This window comes from Ovis aries, chromosome 15, assembly GCF_016772045.2.
Source record: "Ovis aries strain OAR_USU_Benz2616 breed Rambouillet chromosome 15, ARS-UI_Ramb_v3.0, whole genome shotgun sequence".
NCBI lineage: Eukaryota > Metazoa > Chordata > Mammalia > Artiodactyla > Bovidae > Ovis > Ovis aries.
In genome coordinates, this window is record NC_056068.1 from 32556178 (window position 1) to 32582236 (window position 26059).

The following is a 26059-nucleotide window of genomic DNA, read 5'->3' on the forward strand; positions in this document are numbered from 1 at the left end:
TTATGTTTTCTTCATTTCCAGAACTAGACATGATAGAAAGGGTCTGCAAATAAGTCACTTTCATATTTTTCCTGGAATTTCCCTGGCTACCGATGAAGCTTGAGAACGATTTTACCAGAAAACTGATCAAATAGGAATGGGACGTCTCGGAATACTCCCAAATTCTGATGTTTTATACTAAACTGCTCATTTGCTAAACATGATTAAGAGATAGCCTATCAATAATTAAGCACGGTTAAGGCATAATCAAGTTGGGCAATCATTACCTGGCACGATGTAGCGTCATTGAGACATCATTTTAACTTTTTGATTCTGAAATGATTCAGGAGTCATTATTTCTCTCTGCTGATGGGGCCGCTAAAACAGAAGTAAAATATCTGATTGTGGTGGCTTCAGGAGTCTGTCCCCCTCCACCCCAGCAGGATTCTTGGCTTCCATTCCAACAGTTTTTCATTGGCCAGGTTTTAGATGCAGGGTTTGCTTTTCCTTCATTGTTCCTTCACTAAAGGAAGGAAAACTCACTGAGCAGCTGCTTGTAAAAGGGAAAATGTACTTGAGTTTTGCCTGGCTGTGGACTTGAACACCAAATTCATGGTGATGTCAGCAGAATGACACCGACAGAAAGATTCCCTGCCCTCCAACCCTCCTTCTGTTTAGGAGGGATCTCTTGAACAGAATCTTAGCAGATCTCCTTTGTCCTGGCGGAAAAGAGCAATTCAACTGAAAAGAAAGAGCAATTTCAACCTGTTATGAAACAGAAAAAGAGAGGGAGGGTGGGAGAGAGGAAGGAGACGAAGAGACAGAAAAAGAGAGAGAATTAGAAAGTGAGAGATGGGGAAAGAAGAAGGAAGGGAGGGAGGGAGGGGGCAGAGAAAAAGAAAGGAGAGAAAATTAGAAAATGAGAGATTGAGAAAGAGGAAGGAAGGAAGAGAGGGAGAGAAGGAGAAAGGACAGGAGAAAGAGAGAGAGGGGGGAAGAAAGGTGGAGAGAGAGAGAGAGAAAGAGAGAGAGAGAGCTCAAGTCTACCCTTGGCATTAACTCAACATAGCGAAGCAGGAGAGACAGCTACTCTTGGTCTCCCCGTGGCTTTCCAGTTCTCCTGATGTCTTTCTCTCACCCTCTGCAGCCCTTGCTCTTTGTAGAAAGATCCAATCACCTCAACAAAAGAGGTGCATCCAGCAAGTGCTGCTCCGAGAGTAATTCGTGGGTGCCCCACGTCCCAGCACATTTTCTCCACCTGAGATCCGGCCACCAGGACACCAGCCTCCATGGTGGGAGTACCCCACGCAGAGGCTTCCGGCACCCCGGCCAGCCAGCTTAGGTAGAAGGAATCCTTGTCTCCTCAGGAAAAACTGACCAGAAAGGGAAGGAGGAGACTGGCAAAGCAATGCCATGGTTTTCGCGTTCCTTTCGGGCAAAGGGAAAATTAGGAATTGCTATTTAAAACCTTCCTACCAAATGCTCCCTGTATTTAAAAAAAAATGAATATTTTACGTACAACGCAAAATGAAAGTGTGGCTAGGTCGGCTAAGGAACAAAGACATGAAAAATGGCATGATAGGATAAAATACATTGGACTAAAACAAAAGATGCCCTCAGATTATTGGAGTAGTGGACTTTTTTGGCGGCAAGGGGGGGATCATTTAAAAGCGATCTTAAGCCCACTAAGTGTTCATTTACAACAGATGTATAACAGGGACCCACTACTGAAGAGTGAGAAGTTGGAAGCAAATTTGCTTTTGACACACCCGAGGAAACAAAAGGGAGAGAGCCTGCCAGTAACAAGTTGTTTCGCGTGCAGCTGGCTGAGGAGAACGCTTTCACTTTTGAAAGCATTAAGTTTGCTCAGGATGGCAATTTCTTTTCCTCTTTAAAATGCAAGTAAGGATGCCAGCCTACAACTTCCTTTCTAGCTCTAGGTTAATAAAGCCAAAAGGCTTTTACAAGAATTAAAATTTTAAAAAACAGAGAAGACCCTGATTCTGGTATGGAAACATGAAGACATATTTTAAAAAAAAAATCAGATGTCTGTCATTTCTTGGGTATAAATGAATTATCTGCTGCACAAAGCTTCCTATATGCCAGGCTACTCTAACACACTTGCACGTTCAAAGCTGTTTTGCTTTTGAGAAAGCAGACCACAATTGGATTAGAAAGTTACAAATTAAGCAGGGGTACAGGGCGGCTAGGGCAGCGGGAGCCTGAAGTTTAGAGCACTTGGATGCTTCAAGAAAGGAGACAGGTAAAGAAAGGAGACAGGTAAAGAGTCAGTATTCCTTAGAACCTTGGCTGTAAAACAAGGAGATTCTTGTTTTGGGAAAAGTACAAAAGAGCCTGGAACCTCCACAGTGATGCCTACAAAGAGACCAGCAGACACAAGAAACTAAGTTTAGCTGAAACAGGGACCTCTGCTTTACTCCGGGGCAGAGGTGCCTCCAGGGGAGCCTCCAGCCTTCTCTCTGCACTACACCCCAGGAGAGCTTAGCTTTTCTCATCCAGGGCTCTTCACATCTACTGATCCCCACGTTTCTCTCTTCTTTTGGAACAACAAAAATCAACCAAATAGAATAGGATTTTATACAGTCTCCATCAAATTGAAGTTTGGAAAGTAAAAAAAAAAAAAACAACAAAACCAACAAAAAACCGCATCTATATTACTTCAACTTTTCCCCAAATCAATCTGGTTTTGCCTTCTGGCCCTTGATCTACTCCCCCAACACACTCTTTCTCTCTCCTCTAAGCCTCTCTCTCTCCGCCCCCCTACCCTCCCTCCTTCTTCTGTCTCTCTCTCTTTTTCTCTCTCTCTCTCTTACACACACACAGATACACAGACATACACACACACACTGCTGCCTGGTCCAATCTGGTGCCTACTTAACAACAACAGAATGACAAGCAACATCTGTTTGTAAAAAAGCCAGAATCAAACCTTAACGGTTTTTTGGCTAGGATTCTTTTTTTTTTTTTTTCTTATTTCCCCTGACTCTAAAAGGAGAAGGGTCAAGAAGAAATATGAAGATTTATATTCAACATTGGCTCCAACGAGGCAGCAATCATACTTCCCGAGAGTTATTTCCAGGTAAAGCACTTGTAGGGAAAACCACTGCAGTATTTATGGTCGTCTCCCCTGAAGCAAACCTGGGTCACATAAAATCCAACATATCAGATTCCTAAAAGGCAGGGTTTTTTTTTCTCATAGCTTTATATTCATCTTCTAGTTAGAATTACAGGATCTTGTGTGTGTGTGTGTTGGGAGGTGACGAAAGACAGAAGGGAAATGAACAAGACAGAAAAATTTTTTTAAAAATAGTTGAGATGGAAGGAGTGGTGCTGTTTCTCCCTTAGTTTACAACATGTTGGTGTGTAAGCAGGCACATGGACATGGATACCACACAGGCGAGCAGGCACCGGGAGCAGCGGCTGCGGCAGAAACCCGCACAGCTGTGGCCATCAGACACTAGTCCCATCCTTCCCCCACGGAGATGGAGACGAGAATTTCTGGAAAGCTACCAGCAGTCCACGGTGTCACAAAGCAGAGGATCAGCGCTACCTCGACGGGGGTGGGGCGGGCGGGCAGGCGCTGCTGGTGAAGGAGAGAAAGGCTCTGCTCACCAACTCAAGGATTTCACCCTCAGGGAAGGGGAAGGGTGGCGGGGGGACTCAGGAACTCCACTCCCCTTTCACTCGGGGTTTGGAAGAAACCCACACACATTAAGGGAAAAATAAATTCAGACAAGTTGCTAAGGAGACTTGTGTAAACTCCAAGCACAGACATATTTCTTGGCCTTTCCCCCTGCACTCCATCTTGTATTCTGATCACGCTGCTCTGCGGCAACGTTGCACCAACCTTCTGCATTAATCTTGGCCTTCGCCGTGCACACTGGCAGAGCGTGCTGGTTGTATATATCATCATTTTTCAAGCTTAACAAGTGAAAAGGGTGTGTGTGTGTGTGTGTGTGTGTGTGTGTGTGTGTGTGTGAAGGGTGGGTGGGTGTGTGTGTGTGTGTGTGTGTGTCACTAGTTGGAGGGAGAGAGTGGGTGGGGTAACTCAATTTGGAATTTTAAAAACATAGGTGTTGAACAAAGAAGAGTATTTACACTGTGTGTTTTGGGGGCAGTGGGGGAAAGGGTAGGTAAAGCACCTAACTCTGGAAATTTTCCTTTGCCTGTGATTTCCGTCCTCTCTCCACTCAGCTGGCCCCTTCCCACTGCCCACTCCCATCTCCAGTTAAAAGCCTATATCTCGTGGCAGAGGTAGGCACTGCCTGCATCACTGCAGACATCCAGAAGGGGCCCAGGCTTCTGCAGGAAAGAACGCTTTCCCCAGCAGGGAACCCTGGTCCCTGCTTCCCTGCTCAGGAGGGCGTCCCGGAGAGATCAGCTTTTTAAAAACTAACTGGAACGATTCACGAAACCTCTAAACCAAGCCTGTTTAGATTCTAAACCAGTTAGCATTTCAGAGGACAGACTCTGGCCCAATACCCATGCTCTGGAGCAGAGACCTTCTCCCACCCATAGCGGCACATCTTCGGCAGCAGCCGATAGATGTCAACATTTGATTTAGGGGAAAATTAACATTTTCTTTCAGGACAGAGATGTTTGTACTGTTGAAGCCAATATTTTCCTTTCTCAGTCTCCTGTATTAGAAATTCTAAAATCTTCTCTAGGACCTCGAAAGGGGAGAAAATAAATAGCCTAAATCATTGCTCAGGGTGCTAGGACACACCACAGTCAGGTCTGCCGTGCCTCTGTGTGTGTGTGTGTGCACGCACGTGCCTGTGTGTGTGCCTGTGTGTGTGTGTTCTGGCCTCACTGTCACGAGATTAGGAAGAGAGTTGGAAGGGGGCATATGTTGGACCCTTCCCAAATGAGAGAAATTCACAGCATCTGCCCACCAGCCACGAGAAAGGAGCTCCAGTAAGGGGCAACCAACCAGGCCCGCTTCTGTGTTCATCACAATTTTCAGCAGAGGCCACAGGACAAGGGATTGCTAAGGGGATGGGAAAAGTTTCTGTGTTCAGTGCATAGGGCTGAGTGTGTGCCTTCATGCTCCAAGAAGGCTACATGGCTTCCGTCTCTCCCCTTTGCCAACCTGTATTTGGTTTTCACACTTCAAAGCTAAAGCAAGCTGTGCTGCCTCAGTTGAAATAAGACAGCCAGGCAACCCTGAAGCTAGCAAGATGGAGAGTTTGCTCCTGCCACTTGCAGAGACAGACAGAGCCCCCCAGTCAGCGCTGCCAGCCCATCCTTTACAACAGACTACATGCGAGCGAGCCCAGCATTTTAGGGAAGGGGAGATCCTTGATGTCCTTTCTGACCTTTTCCCTACAAGGCACATCCTCAGATGTTTTGTGGCAAGGAGCCATCATGACTCAATCAACATGAAAAATGAACCTGGAGGGAAAGGAACAGGGTGGGCCTCTCCCAGCGGGCAACTGGGCAATTGCCCTGTGACCTGCTTGGCCTGGGGGCAGGGGAGTGTCACCTGCATTTTTTCATTCGTTCAGGAAGCTGCTGTAGCCCAGACCCCAGGAAATCCAGCCTTGTCGCCTGTTGGCTATTTGTCCTGCCTGCCAGGAATCAGAGGACTGTTTTGCCCTAATGTGAAGACACATTTGCTAGGACGCCATGTGATCCTAGAGCATCTGCAAGAGGAAGAACTAATTTACAAAATCAACGCAACAACCAGTCCTGTGATGGAGGATTCTTTTCTGTCTAGATTGCCAAAATAGTGCTTTTCCTTTATAAGTTGGCTTACTGCTTTCTCAAATTCCCCCAAGAACAGAAAACATATTAGATACCTCTCATTACAGCACCACCTGCCTTCCTCCAACCCTTCCAGTCCTTTGTGGGAAAAGGGAAAGATATCAGTAAACAAATGATCAACACAGCCAGGCTAGTCTGGAAGAAAGGTTATATCAGATGTACATGAAGCTGATTCAGATAGCACTCAGATTTTTAAAATATGGTTTTTCACATCATCTTGGAAAATCTTTAAGGAGTCTGTTCTTTGAGATGCAGAAAGAAAAACAGCCATGTTGACAGTGGCTGGCAAGCTAAAATGCTGCCTAGAGACACATCTCAAAGTATAAAGTAATAAACTTAACATGGGTATAGGTACATGTTCATGTGTTCATATATAAACATGCACATACCTATATACATACATATATATGCATATATACATATAGGCACACACACACACACACACTTGCCCTTTAAATCTCTCACCTCTAGCCCTGAGGTCAAAGACCACATCTTTTTCACATTTTGTAAACTGACCTTCCTTTATTCTACCCTGAAATTCGGTCTTACACCCTGCATGCAAGGTAAGGGAGCGAATGTTTGGCCTCTCCATCATATATGAGTTAATGCCTCAAACTGTAAATTGCTTTACACATCAGTAAGTCTACTTGGTATTATCACTCCATATCATGGCAGAGAGCTGACAAAAAGGAAAGTTAAGTGTCTTCCCAAAGCTCATATATTATTGTAATGACAGTGTCAGAAGACGACTCTCTCGGCCCCTACACTAGTGAGAGGGTCCTAGGTCCGACTGAAGGAATTTTATGCTGTCCCTTCTCTCATTCTGCTTTGTTAGTCAGACATTTGTATCACCTATAAGCCCCAAATCACAGGAGACCCTGGCCGCACGTACTCTTGCAGTCGCCATCTTGATTAACACCAAAGACTGAGCCCCCAGAAGTTCATAGCGGGGTTTAATGTCAGATGTCAACTAAGGTGGAGAAAGGTCTGTAGCCGCCTGTTCTAGTCAAGCCAGTCCAACTGTGTGGTCCTATTAACTCTGACCAGGAGTGACAGATAACAGGTCTCAGGTTCCTGATTCTGCAAAATAGTTTTAGCCCATCTACACCAGAGACGGAAGTCAATCTATCCACCACCCGGTGTAATTGTTAGTGCTTGCTGAACTTCTATTTGTTTTCACACATAGGGCAGGATTGAGGAGAGGATGAGCTCAGGATTTGAAGAGGGCATCAAATGTACAGTGTCCTTGTGAAAAATGTTGACATATTTTCTATACATTACCAAGGCAGGTGGTCATTAAAGAATAACTGTGAAAGTTCTAGGGTCTCTCAGGAGGATTCAAGATGGTTAAGATGCTCTTCTTGGGTAGGATTAATATCCATAATATAATCACATCTCTATGTTTCCTTCTCACATAAATAATTTATTTCTGACATTTAATATGGACCAGACATCACCTCATGGATGGCTCATAAAAGCATGATCATATTTCCTATTTCTTTTGGTGTGATATTTTTGGGGTGGCAGACAAGAATGGGTGGGGTAAGTGGAAAGTTGAGTCTTGAATCCCATCTAAATGATTGGTAAACAGAAAAGGCTGGCAAATGCCACAGATAGAGTCCAAAATCCCTTCTTGAAACATTTTAATGAAGCCATGAAAAACTCAATATGCCACTTTTTTCTCTTTACAAATGAAACCGCTTGTGCCAACACAGACTGACTGGTAGAGGGTATCTGGAGTACAAACTGAGGAGGAGTCCGAAATCCTGCTTGATCTCAGCAGGAAAGCGTTTGTACGAGGGTCAGCTATCAATGCCATGGGAGAAGGAGGTTGATGACGAAACTAAGCCCCTAATCCTCTTGCATCTGCATTTCTTTGTCTTCCTCCTGACAATGGGAGGAGTTATTCCGCAACCTCTAAGAGACCAAGTTGTGAATTCCTGTAAAGTTTAATTGTTATTATTATACTATTTCTGGACACTCTAGCTACTAAAGAAAGGAGTTTATGCTGAATTTCTGTCTTGTATCTAATAGGTCTTACATATTTTATTCACACATTCAAAGTTACTAGAATAAAGTAGGGATGGAAAAAAAAAAAATGGCAACACAGTTCCCATCCTCCACCCTCAATCACTGTGAGATACAAACCTCCTGACAAGTGAGTCTGCTGAAGACAAGAAAAGCATGATGAAGAAAAGTTTCTGTGCAGACGGGGATGCCAAATCCATTTATCTTAATCCAGGTGTCCTCAAAAGCTATGTGAGATGATGCGTTTGGTAAGAAAGACCTCCTTCTGGGCAATGCAGCTGGTCCTGACCGGCATTACCATTTCTCCTGGGAAGCGTGGAAGGTTCCTGGTTCTAGGTGAGGGCACGTGGGGGCAAGGATAAGACGATGACGAGGTATGGCTGTTTCCATCCTACCTTGTTGACTTTGCCAAGCTCCTTGCTGCTAGGACATTAGACATCTGTGATGAAACAGGACCTGAAATCAGGGGACTTGCCCTTTTTCCAGGACACTCAGCCACACACAGAGCTCACAGACATCCTTAGGCCCTGAGGAGGCGCCATAATTGTAAACAAGGTCTCACTGTGTTTCATAGCTTCACTAATGGATGTCTATCCCTTCAAGAAGGCGAAACTTCTATGGTCCAAGTCATTAAACTAAAGGCACTTTCCAGAAATAGAAGTCTAAGGGGACCATAGCAGAGACTGTCACTTCTGCTAATCTAGCTTTCTCTGTCAAACTTAACATTGTGGGCTATGAAATCTACCTTTCCAAGAAGCAGGGTGGGAATTTCCCAGAGGGCAATTAAGTATTGATTCCAACCTGTGGGGAGCCAACTTTATTTTCACATTTCTGAGATGTGGGAGAGGATATTTTCCTAGTCTCAACTCCGGGAACTCAGCCTCACAGCCTGTAAAAGTGGAAATCTTCCAGCCACGGGAGAGAGGTCATTGATCCTTTTTTGACTGAGCAACACAGACTCAGGGGTCCTCCCAAAGTCAGGCCATTACCTAGCCGATCGCTCTGTCTCCATGGAGGACCACAGATGGGCTAAGTTCCTCCCTGCTTCAATACATTTGGCAAAGGGACACAAAGGGTCAGGGCTGCCAGATGTTTTTCAGTGACCTGTGCACATGCAGTGAGGGATTAAGATCAAGTCACTGATGAGTTTTCCTTGTGGACCTGGAGCCCCAGCAAACGTGGTGAGTACAGCAGTCAGGAGCCTCTTACCTTTGAGATCGGAATTTTCAAGGAGACCGAGAGGCTTGACCTCCAAAGGGAAGGCCCAGTTGGAGCTCAGAAATAAAATACAATAAAAACTCTGTCTGGGCCAGGTTTACACAGGATCCCCCGGGTAATGGAAAATTACGAGAAATTCCATCCAGGAGTTCAGCTGAGCATCTCGACGTCGGTTTGTGCACATCTGTAAGTCCTATTAGTGCTTATGAGACCGACATGCCTGTGGGTTGATTTGGAACTGCAGTTACGCCAAAGGAGCCATGAGGATCTGAGTGGAACATATGGCTTCCTCTACCCCCTGCTCTTTGCAGGGATTAGATAGGGGAGCACAAGATCCAGGGCACCCCTTGTCCTAAACAATCCCCCCAACCCTGGGCAGGAGCGTAGGGGTGCATCTCCCAGCCTCCGCTCAGTTCCCATGAGTCTGTGGATAGAAACGTTGGTATGCTGCTGCTGAAATCCAGGGCTGGATTTTCTTCTTAGCTTGCTCACAGCCCCTCTAGATCCATGGCAGACAAAGGCACCACCAAATCCTCACTAAGCGAACATAAAAGCCCTGAGCAAGAGAAATGCTGGCTCCCTAACTGCCTTTCTTGCAACATATGGCCTAATGCTAATGCTAATATGATGCAAGTCCTGCTTACACATCTCAGCCAAGGGCTCCAACATGGCCTGGCTCCACTGAGCTTGTTCTTTTTCTCGGTTAGATCTCTGCCTTCACTAGAGTCCCACTTCCCTGCACACACATACCTCACAAATGGGCTGTGCCAGATGGACTCTTAATCACAGTAATCAGCTGGGAAATTAAATGTTAGAAAATCCAGCTAGTCTCCTGAATTTTCCCACTTGAGATCAGGGCCTGAGTTACTGCAACGCCTCATAGGAAAACCACGCTGCCTTTTCAAGCAAGGTCAGTGTGACGGGCCCAGGGTGGACTTTAGGCTTTGTGGCCCTTTCTGGGTTTTTCTCAGAGAACTACAGTTCACGTCAGCTTTGCCTGGGTTCAGATGGCTGCTATTAATACCTCTTATTTACAGAACACACACCTTAGAGGAACTCAAAACATTTACAGAAATTAACCAAGCTTTGCACCATCCCTAACAAGTAGTCAGGGACTAGACAGTACTTCCTTCATTTCAGAGAAAGAAACAGAGTTATTAAGAGGGCATGCTTCTTTGCCACACTACATAGAAAAGACCCCACAGCCCACTCATTTCCAGGGCTCTGCTGAAGCTGCCAAATGAGGTGGCTGTTTGTTTATACTATGCTCACTAGCTTATTATTCTAGTATTTTTCTCACGCACATTTCACATAATCATGCTGCAAGATTCCAGTGTGCAAACACCATGACTTTTTTCGGTGAATCTCCATACAGTGTGTATTGTAGGTTTCCTTTAGTAGTTGATCAGTACATATGACTGACTGGTTTGCAATAAACCTGTACCTCCTTCTAGACTGGCTTTTCTCCCTCTGCCCAGAAGACTCCTAAATTCTGCTCAAACGTTATTCCCCAGACGACCCCGAGGCTCTGTCAATAGCTAGGTTTTAGTAGCACCTCGTCCAGCACTCACACCATTCTTCCATAATCATTAAAAGGTGTAATAGTGAAAAGAAAGTAACTCTGTGGTCTTTAAGACATACAAGCCTCAGTTTGAATCCTAATTCTGCCATTGTGAGACCTTGGACAAGTTACCCAACTTCCCTCATCTGTAAGATAGGGATAACAAGCCTTAGTTTGGAGTCTATTGTGACACTATTTGTAACAGGAGGCAATAGAAACAATTTAGTATCCATCAGTATGGGAATGGTTAAATATATGATGGTATGTCAATACTGGAAAATACTCTGTAGCTACTATAAAGATTAACATATATAAAGAATAAAGAGAAATACTTGAAAGACATATTAAAGGTAAAGAACAAGTTTCAGAGAATATGTGTGATACTATATATATATATATATATATATATATATATGAACAACTCCCAACTCAGTTTCTTATTACACACAGGCTTACCTAAAGGTAAGGAATGAGCTAACTTCTATGAAGCATGAATAAACAATGGAAATAGTAGCTATGACTCCTGCTATAGATGGTTTCCTTGGAGGTGGAGCTGTGTTTTAATCTTTACATCTCTAGCACCTGGCACATCAGAGGGGCTGACGGATGGAGTGAAAGAAAACTACTCAATGAGTGATGCTTTCAGGAATTAACTGTTGAGTCAGGCAAGAAGAGCCCTAATGTGAGTCACCAACAGTCTCATGTCTTGTTTGGATTTTTTTTTTTTTTTTTTAATGTGGGAAGGCAGCCTACTCCTTTGGGAAGAAATTGGACTGAGAGTCACAAAGCCTAGATTCCAGAGTCATGTTTCTTAAAGTGTGGTCTCAGGACCACCAGCTGCCAAATCACCCAACAGGCTTATTAATCATACAGATTTCTGGGTCCCACCCTTGATCTGAATCAGATTCTCTGAGACTGTGATCCAGGAATCTCTATTGTAACAATTTCCTTTTTACGTGTAGATAAAACAATAATGAAGTCTGAGAATAACTGCTTCAGATCATATCACGCCTTCCTTTTTGACTTTGGGCAAACCACTAACCTTTCCAGGATTCAGCTCCTTCTGTACAGTGCAGAGGTTGCATGGCAAAGTCTCCTTGAAGTTGGAGAATTCTATGACCACGAGTGGTCCAGTTCCCTGCCTTGAGGCAGTCCTGTCCATCAGCCATATAAGATGGACTGTTCAGACCTGGTGTGAGCTGCCTTTGGGTACCCAGGCTGTCATATGGATACTTTCAGATTCAGAAGTTGCTTATATTATTCGTTCTTGTACCTTATATTCTTTAATTACTAAAACAAACTGGCAAGGACAGTCTCTCAGCATTGGTTCTTAATGATCAAAATTTACAATTTCTGAATTTTAATATATTTGTGTTAGAAACTGTAATATATTAACATAACTCAATTACTGTAAGAATTAATATAACAAACACATATAAAGACACACACATGAGAAAGGGAACGTGGTATAAAGACCCTGGAACAGATGCTAAAGACAACGTTCGGAAATATTACTGAAGAGAGCCAAGAGAATATCTCTCTAGCCCTGGGTATGGATGGGAGGAGAGGAATGTGTCCAGTCATTTTCATGGAAATTGAAAGCCAAGAGCACAGATGGCTGAGCTGAAGAGGGACCCTCTAGCGTGTTCTGTGGGTAACAGGCCAAGATATGGCAAGTGATAGTATCCTCCAAGAAACCCCAAAGGTCTGTAGAAGACAAAATCCAAGATCAAATTAACCCCTCCTCAGTCTTCAGATAGAGAAGAGCTTCTCCGAGTCATCAAGAAATGGCTCTAAGTCTTAAAAAGGACATTCTGAAAGACAGTTTTGCCGAAGGCAATGTTGGAAGTCAGTGAATCTGGATGTAAGCTTTCTGCCTACGTGCATCCTAAGTCGCTTCAGGCATGTCTGACTCTTTGTGACCCCAGGGACTGTAGCCCACCAGGCTCCTCTGTCCATGGGATTCTCCAGGCAAGAATACTGGAGTGGGTTGCCATGCCCTCCTCCAGGGGATCTTCCTGACCCAGGGATCAAGCCTGTGTCTCTTAGGTCTCCTGCACTGGCAGGTGGGTTCATTACACTACTGCCACCTGGGAAACCTGTCTGTGTTCTCTGCCCTCTTTATGAGGGGTATTGTCTTAGTTACTCAGAGCCCCAGAGGCCTTGCCTGTAAAATGGGGTTAATAAGATTTATTCCATAAAGTTATTGGGAGAATTGAATGAAATAATACATGTAAAGTGCCTACCCCTGTGTCCAAGGCACATTGAGCGTGAGGTCAGTGTTTAAAAGAAACCACTTTTCTTCAAGTGACAGTACAGAGGCCAACTGTTCTTTGAGCCTCTCTTGCCTTCCTCATAGGTGCCTGATAGCATGTTGACTATTCTTTACTACTAGCGCCACCTGGGAAGCCCAAACACCAAATAAATACGCACTAAATGAACACAAGATCTAACGTTCCCAGCCATCGTAACAGAAACAGACTTAAAATTTTGTTTAAATAGTTGACAGTGTATGGATAGGAGAGATGGCTTAATGTGAAAATTCTCTGGAAATCTTAGGTCAGAGTTAAGTCACCTGGAAATGAGCTGCTGCTGCTGCTGCTGCTAAGTCGCTTCAATCGTGTCCCACTCTTTGCGACCCCATGGACTGCAGCCTACCAGGCTCCTCCGTCCATGGGATTCTCCAGGCAAGAGTACTGGAGTGGGTTGCCATTGCCTTCTCCAGGAAATGAGCTAGTCTCCAATAATTTAGACTGCTGGAGTTAGACATTTTTCACATTTCTATTTTTTTTAATTCACATTCTATCACCTTGAATATATCAAGCTCCTTCCTGAAAACATTTCTCAGGGAGAAAGTTAAAATTCCTGAGTTCAAAGCTCCCATCTTTAGACCCCAAAAGGGGAAGGAGAAGAAACCCTTAGATTTGGTTGCTTTCTTCCCATCCCCATCCATTTCTCCTCATCTTTACTTTTCTTCTCATTCACCCTTAATTTCATTTTCAGATATGAGTCAGACACTTGTCTTCTGGCCTGCACCTTTCAAGAAGCAAGTTTCACACTTTGCATTGCCATGTGCCCAACCCTGGCATAGCATCGAGCACACAGAAGTAGAAAAAATATCTGTTATGCAAATTACATACTGGCTAAAGGTATCAGGGAGATCTGAAACAGGGAGAAAAATTCATTGCTTTACCTCTTTGAGATATCCTAGCCATTTCTACTGAACTCCATCATTTGCTATTACTAGGCATATATAATCCTATATATTTCATGTCTTTATTTGTTCACTACCCCGTGAGCTGTGAGAGTCTTAAGATCAGAATAATGTTCTCCTCTTCTGCATCCTCCCCCAAACAGCCACTTCAAGGCTCTGCTCTCAGTGGCTGGTGATTCATCAACTATGGCTGCCTGACTCAGAACCAACATAATCAGTACAACCCACTCTGGACCTTCCAAGGAAGTAGGGACCATGTCTCACTCATGCTGACATAGAGCCCAGTGCCTGACACATCAAAGACTCTCAATAAATATTGACTGAGGAAGGCAGAGAGGGAGTAAGAATGAATGATACTGAAAAGGAAAAAAAACCAAATGATTCAGTGAAGCCAAACATGCAGCAAAATAAACTAACCTGTCTATTCATTCTATCTTACATTCGTTCAACAAACATTTACTGAACGTCTGGTTTGTGCTAGCCATGTACTTGGCACCAGTGACTTGCACATGAATTATATTTAAGTGGGAAAACAGGTCTAGATGGAATGTCCACTCTAGAGGTGAAGACGAATGGCATACCAGGGGTTGCACGTGCATTTGTGTTGCCAATGGGCACGGAGAGGTGCAGAGGCGGCGTGAAGGAAGTGGAGGTGATCAGGGAGAGGCCAGGAAACAGGAGACCAAAGACCAGACAACAAAATTCATCTTCCCCTGAAACAAGGAACTTCATGTAAAGACAAATGGGTTCTGGGCATTAGGCACTCTTTAAACTGATGGTTTAGCATGATGGCAAACCCTGGTATAGCAAACAGACATCTTTATATACAGTAATGCGGACATGCTTCCAGCCAAGAAGCTCAACATTCCCATTTGACTGACTCATTTGACAGACTCAAATGCCTGAGCTCAAGTGTGGGCTGACCTCCTTGACCTTGGCACTAGCACATGAGCTGTTTTGGGATGTTTTAACAAGTACTGGGAAGTGGTAAGCTTTTGTTTCTCCTGATTTTCACAGAGATATCTATTAACTTACACCTGGCATTCAGGGTGCTATTCTGCACCAAGAAGTCGAACTGAGTGGAAGAAGAGTGTCAGGGAGAGAGGATGAGGAGGAAGGAATTTGAGAAATTAGCAGGGTGGGAGCATAGGCACTTCAACATTTAATGAAGCTACTTGAATAAGGAACCCAGAAATGGGTAATAATATTGAGTTAGAGTAAATTCAAACTCAAGTGCAATGACTCCAAACATCAACACGGGTAAGAGGAAAACCAAAGTGCTCTGGTATGTGGTCACACAGTCTGACACTATCAAGCCATTCCCCTTCTACTTAATCACCTCCCATGACCGTCTTGGCCTGCCTAACATTGGAAGTGCAGTCATAGACCCTGATCTCTGTATCTGTGAGATGGAACCTTTGCTGTTATATGAATAGGAAGGAGACTTACACTCACATAGGTGGGTAAACAAATGAGTGTAGCTCTGTGTGGGTCTGCATAGAGAAGGAACTCAAGGAAGTAAAATGGTAAATCTCCAAGTTGAATGCTCTTTATCACCAAACAAGTCTTTGCACTCAGTTTCCTGGGATTTTCTATCTGTTCTAAGGAGTTCCACGGAGAAACGCAGAGGTTTGACAGCCAAGGTTTCTTTTCTTTCCTTTTTCTTCTTTTTTTTAAATTTTGGCTGTGCTGGGGCTTCACTGCGGCTTGCGGGCTTAGTTCTCCCTCAGTATGTGGGATCTTAGCTTCCCAACCAAGGATGGAACCCTCCTTCCCTGTACTGGCAGGGCAGATTCTCAACTATTGGACCACTAGGGAAGTCCCAACAGCCAAGGGTTTCAAATCCTGTCTCACCACTTAGGTGGCAGCTCTGAATAAATTAGTTCCTCATACTCATTTTTCTTCATCTAAAACTCATTGAGTTGACGAGTATGTACAATGCCTTAGCTCTTAAAAAATGCTGATTACTTTTTCTCATTCCCTAATTGAAATATAAGGCAAGGCCCAATGCCTTGTTTGCTTAGATGTTTTGTAAGACACACACACATGCAGACAACACATGGCCTGTATGCTCAGCTGTGTCTGACTCTTTGCAACCTCATGGACTGCAGTCCACCAGGCTCCTCTGTCCATGAAATTTTCCAGGCAAGAATACTGGAGCAGACTGCCATTCTTCCTCCAGGGGATCTTTCTGACCCAGGGATCAAACACACATCTCTGCATTTTCTGCACTGGCAGGAAGCAGATTCTTTACCACTGCACCACCTGGTAAGTCCTTGACGAGGATTAAAGAGCAGCATCAGTGGTGAAATGGGAAAACACACTTGAGATACGGTACTGAGTATCAAAGGCAAAGACAGGGCTTAGGGTATCAATAAAAGAAAGAAGAAAGAAAGACATGGTTCACTTGAGGGATAATTTCTTTCTATTTCATTACTTTTTACTCTCTTGACCTCCCAGTTTCTATGCTTCTCCCACCACTGGCTTCTGGATGCCAATGCCACAGACGTAAGTATGGCTTATGAGAAAACTGGAGACTGGAGGGAGCTCTTCTGGCCACGTGGCCACCTTTCCCCAAACTTCCCAGGTGAGTCTGCCCCCTGGGACGGGATGCTCCAGAGACTTGCTGCTGAACGTGCTGCTGTGCTTACATGGTATGAGCCCTAAGTCAGGCAGGCCAGTGCCATTCTGATGCTACTGGTTAGTTCTCTTGTGAAAGGTAAGACTGCCAGAAAGAGGAAAGGGGACACACCCACATGACTGCAGAAAGCTCCTTCTGAATGGGTGTAACAGCAAAACTCACTGTTAACACACTAAATGGCAACTCACACTCACTCACCAGCCTCACACCCATCTCTAAAATTTCTATCCGTCATAGAAAAGAGGTGCAGAAGACACTTTCTTTTAATGGTTTATCAGTCAGCTGGGCTACAGAAATAAATGTCCATAAAGATATTATACGGAAACTACTGCATTCTCCTTACTCAGTTAAGTTCAGCCATTCAGTCATGGACTGCAGCACGCCAGGCCTCCCTGTCCATCACCAACTCCCGGAGCTTGCTCAAACTCATGTCCATCGAGTTGGTGATGCCATCCAGCCATTTTATTCTCTGTCGTCCCCCTCTCCTCCTGCCTTCAATCTTTCCCAGCATTAGGGTCTTTTCCAATGAGTTAGTTCTTCACATCAGGTGGCCAAAGTATTGGAGATTCAGCATCAGTCCTTCCAATGCATACTCAGGACTGAATTCCTTTAGGATGGACTGGTTTGATCTCTTTGCAGTCCAAGGGACTCTCATGAGTCTTCTCCAATAACACAGTTCAAAAGCATCAATTCTTTGATGCTCAGTTTTCATGATACAACTCTCACATTCATACATGACTACTGGAAAAACCATAGCTTTGACTAGAAGGACCTTTGCTGGCAAAGTAATATCTCTGCTTTTTAATATGCTGTCTAGGTTGGTCATAGCTTTTCTTCCAAGGAGCAAGTAAGTGTCTTTTAATTTCATGGCTGTAGGCACCATCCACAGTAATTTTGGAGTCCAGGAAAATTAAGTCTGTCATTGTTTCCACTGTTCCCCCATCTATTTTCCATGACGTGATGGGACCAGATGGCATGATCTTAGTTTTTTGAATGTTGAGTTTTAAGCCAACTTTCACTCTTCTCTTTCATTTTCATCTAGATGCTCTTAGTTCTTCTTCACCTTCTGCCATAAGGTGATGTCATCTGCATATCTGAGGTTATTGATATTTCTCCTGGCAATCTTGATTCCAGCTTGTATTTCATACAGCTGGCATTTCACATTATGTGCTCTACATATAACTTAAATAAGCAGGGTGACAACATAAGCATTGTCGTACACCTTTCCCAATTTGGAACCCGTCTCTTGTTCAATGTCCAGTTCTAACTGTTGTTTCTTGACCTGCATACAGATTTCTCAGGAGACAGATAAGGTGTTCTGGTATTCCCATCTCTTTAAGAATTTTCCAGTTAGTTGTGATCCACAGAGTCAAAGGTTTTAGCGTAGTCAGTGAAGCAGAAGTAGACGTTTTTCTGGAATTCTCTTGTTTTTCCTATGATCCAGCAGATGTTGGCAATTTGATCTCTGGTTCCTTTGCCTTTTCTACATCCAGCCTGAACATCTGGAAGTTCTTGGTTCATGTATTGTTAAAGCCTAGCTTGGAAAATTTTGAGCATTAATTTGCTAGTGTGTGAAATGTGTACAGTTGTGTGGTAGTTTGAACATCGTTGGCATTGCCTTTCTTTGGGATTGGAATGATATAAATATAAAATATATAAGTTATACATATTATAATAGAAATATAATATGAATCCATCAAACAAATATTTATTAAGTAACTCCTGTGAACTAGGCAATGAGCTAGACCAACAAAAATGCATATATGCAGAAGGAATTTTTATACATTCTTGAGTAGTACTTATTGGTATAGTTGAGATACAGATCTCATGCGTACAGAGTGAAGTCTGCTGTCTTCCAGGGCATCACATTTAGCTCTCATGATATTTACATAAACATAGTTTTTTCACTCTGTGCATTGCTCTTCAAAAACTCTTTTTGACCAGTATCAAAAAACTGTAATCTCTAGTATAAAAAAAAAGAAATAGGGTTCCCCAATTAGAACGATTTTACACTTGTTATAGAAATACAGATTTAAAAAAAAAAAAAAAAGAGATGCTGAGATTAGATATTGTTGGCTTCAGATCCCGAATAGGAAAGCAGCACCTGATACCAGGACGATACGTATGTATGCTAAGTCGCTTCAGTCTCGTCCAATTCTTAGTGACCCTATAGACCATAGCCCTCCAGGCTCCTCAGTCCATGGGACTCTCCAGGCAAGAACACTGGAGTGAGTTGCCGTGTCCTCCTCCAGGGGATCTTCCCCACCCAGGGATCGAACCCACATCTCTTATGGCTCCTGTATTGGCAGGCAGGTTCTCTACCACTAGCGCCACCTGGCATGGCAAGCGTCCTCAAATAGAATCATTTTCTCCATAATTCCCAAGGTGAGTCATGTTTGTGGGGGTCTTTGGAGACAAAGAATGGGAAGATGAGGGTGGATGAGGGAATGACTAGTGAAAGAACTAATGTTCTCATGTGTACATCTCTTGCTTTTTGTTTGTTAAGATTTTCTATTTCATTCATTCAGCAAACATTGAGCAGTACTTACTATGTGCTAGGAGATGAAGTAAGTTATTGCACATGATGTAAGGAAAAATGTCCCCTGCTAAAATATACATCATATACCTCTTTTGAAGAACTGTTAAAATTCATAAAACATGATTTTTCTAAAGATACTAACAAATGTAAAATGGGATTCCAGGGGTCTAATACCTTTTTTTGCCCATGCTGCTGCTGCTAAGCCGCTTCAGTCATGTCCGACTCTGTGCGACCCCATAGACGGCAGCCCACCAGGCTCTCCCGTCCCTGGGATTCTCTAGGCAAGTTGCCATTTCCTTCTCCAATGCATGAAAGTGAAAGTGAAGTCGCTCAGTCGTGTCCGACTCTTAGCGACCCCATGGACTGCAGCCTACCAGGCTCCTCCATCCATGGGATTTTCCAGGCAAGAGTACTGGAGTGGGGTGCCATTGCCTTCTCCGTTTTGCCCATGAGAGGTGGATTAGAAGATTGGAATGTGACATCTCTTAAGAGTGGTGGGTAGATCCTGCTGATGCTTATCAGGACTGTGAAATACAGCTAATGACTCAGCAATTAGACAAACACAGAAGATACCTTTTAAAATGCAGCAAGGTAGAAAACACATGGGATTGGGCACTACACCCCATGCTCTAGAGATATGAATTCCACTTGACCTTTAACCACTGCTGCTGCTGCTGCTGCTGCTACTACTGCTGCTAAGTTGCTTCAGTCGTGTCCGACTCTGTGCGACCCCATAGACAGCAGCCCAGCAGGCTCCCCCGTCCCTGTGATTCTCCAGCCAAGAACACTGGAGTGGGTTGCCATTTCCTTCTCCAATGCATGAAAGTGAAAAGTGAAAGTGAAGACACTCAGTCGTATCCAACTCTCAGCGACCCCATGGACTGCAGCCTAGCAGGCTCCTCCATCCATGGGATTTTCCAGGCAAGAATACTAGAATGGGTTGCCATTGCCTTCTTCATAACCACTGCTAGCCACTGTTGATTGAAAAGTAAACAAATGCCAGGTACAACACAAAATTTATATTGAATATATCCCTCCCTCAAGTCCCACAATAGCATAACAAGGGAGGTGATATTTTCCCCATTGAGTAAACAAGGATGTGAGGCACACAGAGGTGGAATTTCTCAGCATGCAGACTCAGGAAATGTAGGGCCAGAGTCTAAGCCAAAATCGAGGCTATCTGACTCCAAAGTTTGCCTGATGTTTCTAACCTCTGATCAAGTTCCATCTAAAATCCAAAGTTGGAAATTCAGTTAGAAGAAAACAAGAGGTGCTTCCCTCATCTACAATAGTGACCCTCACTACTTGCTAGATCTCCGACTTCTATGATAATTTTATGAACACTGCTCTCCCTAGAAAGAGATGTGTATGTTTACAATTGGTGTGCATATACACATTTTAGGAGGATTTCTAGAGTCCTTAAAACAAAGGCTAAGAACCTGTGACCTAAGAGTTGCAGGACCCAACAGGGACGTAGTGAGTGAAAATACACCCTTGGCCAAACCAACAAATCCTATAGTATCATATAAGCAATTCCTTACAAACATAGAATTCACCCCGAATAACAGTTAACCATGACACAGACCTCATGTGATAAAGATATTCACAAAGAACACAGATTAGCTGATTCTTGCTGGTCTTTTGAGTAGGAGTGAGTCAGAGGAGTGTCTAAGGGAGCAGGAAAGAATGTTGCTAGAATGACTGTCAACCATACAGTTGGACTGAGCCCCTGGTCATGACCTTGAGGCTCAAGGAATTGGCTCAGGCAGTTCTGAACTGAGTAGCCATTTCACAGACAGCCCACAGCCCGGCAGGACACCACTCTCTAACTCTGCCATCATGACACTGCCATCTGCAGCCAGCGAGCTGAGATGTCTCAAGACCAAATTTATCACACCTGAGATTCCATCCTTACATAAGAATCACCTGTCGCTGGTGCATAAATTTTAGCACCTAGCTGAGCCAAGGGTAATCAAGATTTAAAAGAAAGAGGCCTGAATAAATATCAAGCAGATTTCCTCTCTGTGGGGCTGAGTTTTGAAAAATCTCTGTGCCCTCATATGCCCTCAAAGGAGACTGCCATTTTTCTACTTTCAGTCTGCCTTACTACTGTTGAGGGAAGGATGCTCTAAGAGCCATAGGCAATCTGTCTTCTTGGAGGTTCTGCTCAAGCTATGACCTCGGTTTGTTCCAACTTATGTCTGTCTTCACAAGTTTCAGCTTGCTCTCATCATCAGCTAAATTAACCATAAAGCAGAGTCTTGACTTGCATTATCGAAGCCTGAGAGTAACCCGTACTAGCCCAGAGCTAGGCATCACTGTTTCCAAGGGTACGGACTTAAGAAGAAATGCAGGAGCGGCCCTTAAATTTATATAGCGCTTTGGGTAATCTAGAAAATTCCTTCAGCTTCAGACCTTGAAGGGGAGGTTCAAGTGTGTTGTCTGAAAGCTAACAAAATGCCACTGGAAAGTGACAGAAGGAAGTGGAGTGATGTAGGAGTATCGGCATTGGAATAACAATGAATGGTAAGGCAGGGCACAAGGAGCAGGGGAGACTCTGGACTTACAAGGGGCCCAGGGACTTCCCTGGTGATCCAGTGGTTGAGAATCCACCTTCCAATGCAGGGGACTCAGGTTCAGTCCCTGGTCAGGGAACTAAGATTCCACACACCATGTTCCATATTCCACATGCCACATTCCATAAGCCCTCACTGGGCAACTACTGAGCCTACACACTCTGGAGCCTGTTCTCCGCAACAGGACAAGCCCCTGCAAGCTGCAACTAGAGAAAGCCCGCACGCTGAAACAAAGACCCAGCATAGCCAAAATAAAAATTAAAATAAAAAATTTAAAGGGCCAAGAAAATTCCCTACAGCTCGATTTGGTGAAATTAGGAAAAATTAAATTAGGATTAACAAATATTTGGGAAGGTTTGAATCTGTGACCCGGGGGGCAAATTTTCCCTCCTCTGGGTTTCCATTTGTAAAATGTAGGAATAGGATGAAGGCTTCTTCCTGCACAAGCATGTCGTGATGGAAGGTAGAAGAAAAGGCCTTTGAAGCCAACAGAATTACTCCTCTGTCCAGGGAAATATAAACAACAATAACTCCATCAGCCTTCAGCTCTGCTTTTGAATGAGTTCTTTGCTTCTGAGAGGCAAAGTAGTTCATTCCTTGGGGAAAAGTTGAATGTGGAATGGTAGACCATGCCCTTTTCACTCCAGTTTCATTATGTTATTTTGAATTAATGTTATTAATACACAGAACACTCAATATAAGTTAACAAGATTTTACTAAGCATCTGACATGTACCCAGGACTGCCATAGGCCCTCTGGGGTAGATAAAGAAAAACTTTGTGACATGTTCAGGGTCTTCAAGTATCTTAACATTTTCATAGAGGTTTATATGTTCCATTTTATTTATTTGCTTGTTCACTTTTTTATGGCCATGCCACATGGCATGAAGGACCTTCGCTCCCCAACCAGGGATGGAACCTGTGCCCTGTACAGTGGAAGCACAGTCTTAACCACTGGACCACCAGGGAATTCCTTACATGTTCCACTTAAAAGCCAAGCGGAAAACAAGCCATTATGTTTTAAAAGTCTAACTTCTAAGATACATATTACTTTTTTCTCTTAAAGTAAGCAATTGAGTTTGACTGAACTTGTTTTTATGCTTTTACTAATATATAATATTGTATTATTTATGTTGCTATTCATGTCTACAAGAAGCCTCACTAATAGATCTTACATTGGCTTAAATTCTGGTTGGACGCCTCCAGGTCAAACACAAATAAAAGTGTTTGAATTACCAAGCAAATGCATGCTTGTACATTTTGAAGTTCCATTCAAAGAAATCTAAATGAATCATTTGAATCATTTAGGGAAACTACTCTAATTCCTGAGTGTGCACTTTGCTTAATATTTTTGCACATCTTTTGAACACTGATGCTGCCTCAGTTAATGGACTATCATCCTTTGTTGTCTTATTTCTTTTTTGGATAGCAAATAGATGGTCAGTTATGTCATCTTCCCCAGACTCTCTTGTTTTCCTTTGAAGACAAATCACTAATCCATTTATTGTAAATGGTAATCCTCTCAACAATATGCCTTGGGTGCAAAACAGAACTTTTCAGGCGGTAAAAATGTTTCAAAGGAGGTCTTTCCAATGCAAATTATTTTTGTCATGACTTGAAAGTAATTGTCCTAACTGTTCTGCATGAATATGCCTTTGTATACTTTCAATTACATATATTTAAACATGTAAGAATGATGTAAAATGGCATATCCGTTAGTGGAACTTGCCAGTCACATTATATATTTCTAAGCAGTTTGTTAAAAAAAAAAATGTACCAAGAATTAAAGTATATTCTTACTTAAGAAATGATACACTGTATTTCCAATTTTTTTTCTTCCAACAACCCCTAGCACTATTTTGGGAACTTAGGTGTTAAGAACTGGGTTGCCTATACTCCTTCGTCCATGAAATGATAAAGCACATTTATGCCCACTGCCCTTATTGTGAGGCCCCTAAGATGTTCAGGGTGACCAACCATCCCAGTCTCCTTGGGGCTGAGGAAGTTCGTGAGACGTGGCGCTTGCCATGGGAAGGTCCCAGCAAGTGGGAAACTGGTGGATCGTCCTGTGGATGTTATAACCCCTCTTCAAATTGCAGAAATTGAGGCACAGAGAAGCAGAGTGCTCTGTCCAGTTTGCCCAGCAAACCGGAAGCAGACGAGGGACTCGGTCTATATTCCAACAAGAGAACATTCACCACTAGGCAAATCCTGCTACTTCCTCTACCCCTTACCTCCGCCTGGAACTGTAGGAAAACCAGTGTCATCTTTCATCTTTCTTGTGTGCTACCATTCCAAAAGTGCTAGGGTGAAATAGTGGGTACTAGCGAATAGGGTCTTTTGTCAAAATCCCATATTATTTGGGAGAAATAATAATAGCTTTGTGTTTTAAAGAGAATGCCAGAGAGACTGAGAAATTATGATGATCTTAAGAAGAGGGGAGGAAATATTAGTATAATATCTAATTATATTATATAGTAGTGTGTATCCCACCAACTATCTCTTGAGATCCCCAGCTATCTCCAGTCCTGATTGGGTCATATGTGTAATTTCATGAAACAAATCAACTTTAAGGACTCTTAGGAAAAAAATGACCAGGTAGTCAGTTTTTGAATTGTAACACTGTAATAGCGAATACTGAATGAGGGCTGACTCTGTGCTAGGTGCAATGCTTGGAGCTTTACATGAATTCAATCAATCCAGCCTCACAATAATCCCAAGAAGGAGCAACTAATATTCCCACTTTACAGATAAGAAAAATGAGGCTGAGAAAGGTCAGGTGATTCATCCAATATCACACAGCTGATAAAGGTTTGAGCTTGTATTTAAACCTAGGCAGTGTGACCCTGGAACAAGTGCTTGTAGCATCCACTATATCACTTTTAATAAAAGCATTAAACAGCACAGCTCCCAATGTCCAGTCAATAAGACAGCTCTTTGTTAGGATAGACCTAAAACTAGCTGGACCACATATTCCTCAGATATACAGTGAGTACACTGGTCTAAAAACATGAGGCTTTCTGGTCATAGTTATTAAAGGATCTGAAGGAAGAGATTTAATCTATTGATTAATTCCACAGTAAGATAAATTGTCCTGCCAAGCTCCTGCTATTTATTCAGGACCTCTATTTCTCTTTCTGGAAATGTAAATAATATGTCCTGGGCTTCTATGAGAAATGACTGGGTAAAACAATGGGCAAGCACTATGCAAACTGTAAAGTGCTTTGTACAATTCTCCCATATGTTAAGGAGCTTCCAAAATAGCAATTTCTTCCAATGCCCTTGCAAAGCAAATGAGACACAGCTGCTAGAAGGCACTGCAAAGAGACAGAAATCCAGCTCTTTAAAACTTTCAAGGGGGGAAACACACACCATAAAATTACCCTGAAGATAAATTTTACAAGAAGCTCAGAAGTGTCATCAAGTTTTTCCGTGGTTAATTCTAAAAGAGTGCCAACGTCGCAAAGATCAAGCAAGCAGTTCTTCCATAGAAACCTGGGGAAAACGCTGTTTAATGGCACTTGCATAATAGTTAGAAATATAAATTGCACTCACATGATGAGCAGAAGTGAGGAAGCCAAGTTAACGGGCTCTTCTGAGTCTTTTCCAAAGACAAGTCTGTAGGGGAAATAAAGGGAAGACTTGTTCTAAACCAAACAAAAGGAGGAATTCAAAAAAAGAAAAAAGGAAAGTTAGAAGGATGGGGTGTTGGTAGAATGCTGTGAAGCGTTGAGAATAACATAGCACTTGCCAAGGGGCACCAACAATTAAACAATTTTGTTGAAAAAACTCTAATAAAATCGGCATTCCCTGTAATCTCACAACAAGATGGTACTACTAAAGAAAATGTCCAACAATACATTTGGGGGGCTATGATTTGACGGAAGGTGCTTGTGGGTGGGGAGAATTCAGGGATGAGTCATAGACTCCTAAAATGAAGTGGACTAAAGCTGGAGAAAACTGGGTTGAGTCTCTGCCCTTTTCCCTTTTTTTTTCCTTCTCTCGAGGGATTTTAGCCCTTCTGCAATCAGCCAAAAGGAACAAGTGAGCTGGCCACTAGGCAATGAGAAATTGTCAAAAAAGTGAAATCAAGTTTCATTTGTAATATAAAATATATACACACTATATAAACAAGTCTTGAGATGGGGAGGAGGAAAGACTTTAGCAGGATCCTCTGGACCTGTGAGACTCATTCCTGCTGAATCCTGTCTCCATTATAAAATGATGTACCAAGATAGAAGGGTACCTAGGTTATCCAATTTGGAGGCTAAACAGAATTTTAAATTCTTTGGGGAAAAAGAAAATCATGATTCCTCTTAGTAATTCATTTCTATCTTTGCATACCCTCTTAGCCACTAACTTCTATGCAAAAACTAGTTTAAGTTTCTCTAACGTGATCTTTGTGGACAAGGACAAGTGATTTAGTTTTGCCCACTGAAAAATAAGCATCCTGCATATATTTTCATGTAGGTATTCTCATACTAAACTCCGAATGAAAACCCAGAAGTTTTCCTGTC

General features: G+C 43.1%; 1 long non-coding RNA gene across 6 annotated transcripts in view; it reads right to left on the reverse strand.

The window, feature by feature from the left end:
* The window catches only part of LOC105602212 (uncharacterized), a 305023-nt gene that overhangs the window by 65969 nt on the left and 212995 nt on the right, over positions 1-26059 (reverse strand). For 3 of the 6 annotated variants that reach the window (XR_006056340.2, XR_009596611.1, XR_009596615.1), the window contains one exon: positions 25098-25160. The exons of 2 other annotated variants lie outside the window; for them this stretch is intronic. This is a non-coding gene — a long non-coding RNA (uncharacterized LOC105602212). Of the gene's footprint in view, positions 1-266; positions 25161-26059 lie in introns of all 6 variants that reach the window. One more of the 6 variants, XR_009596612.1, reaches the window with a different exon arrangement.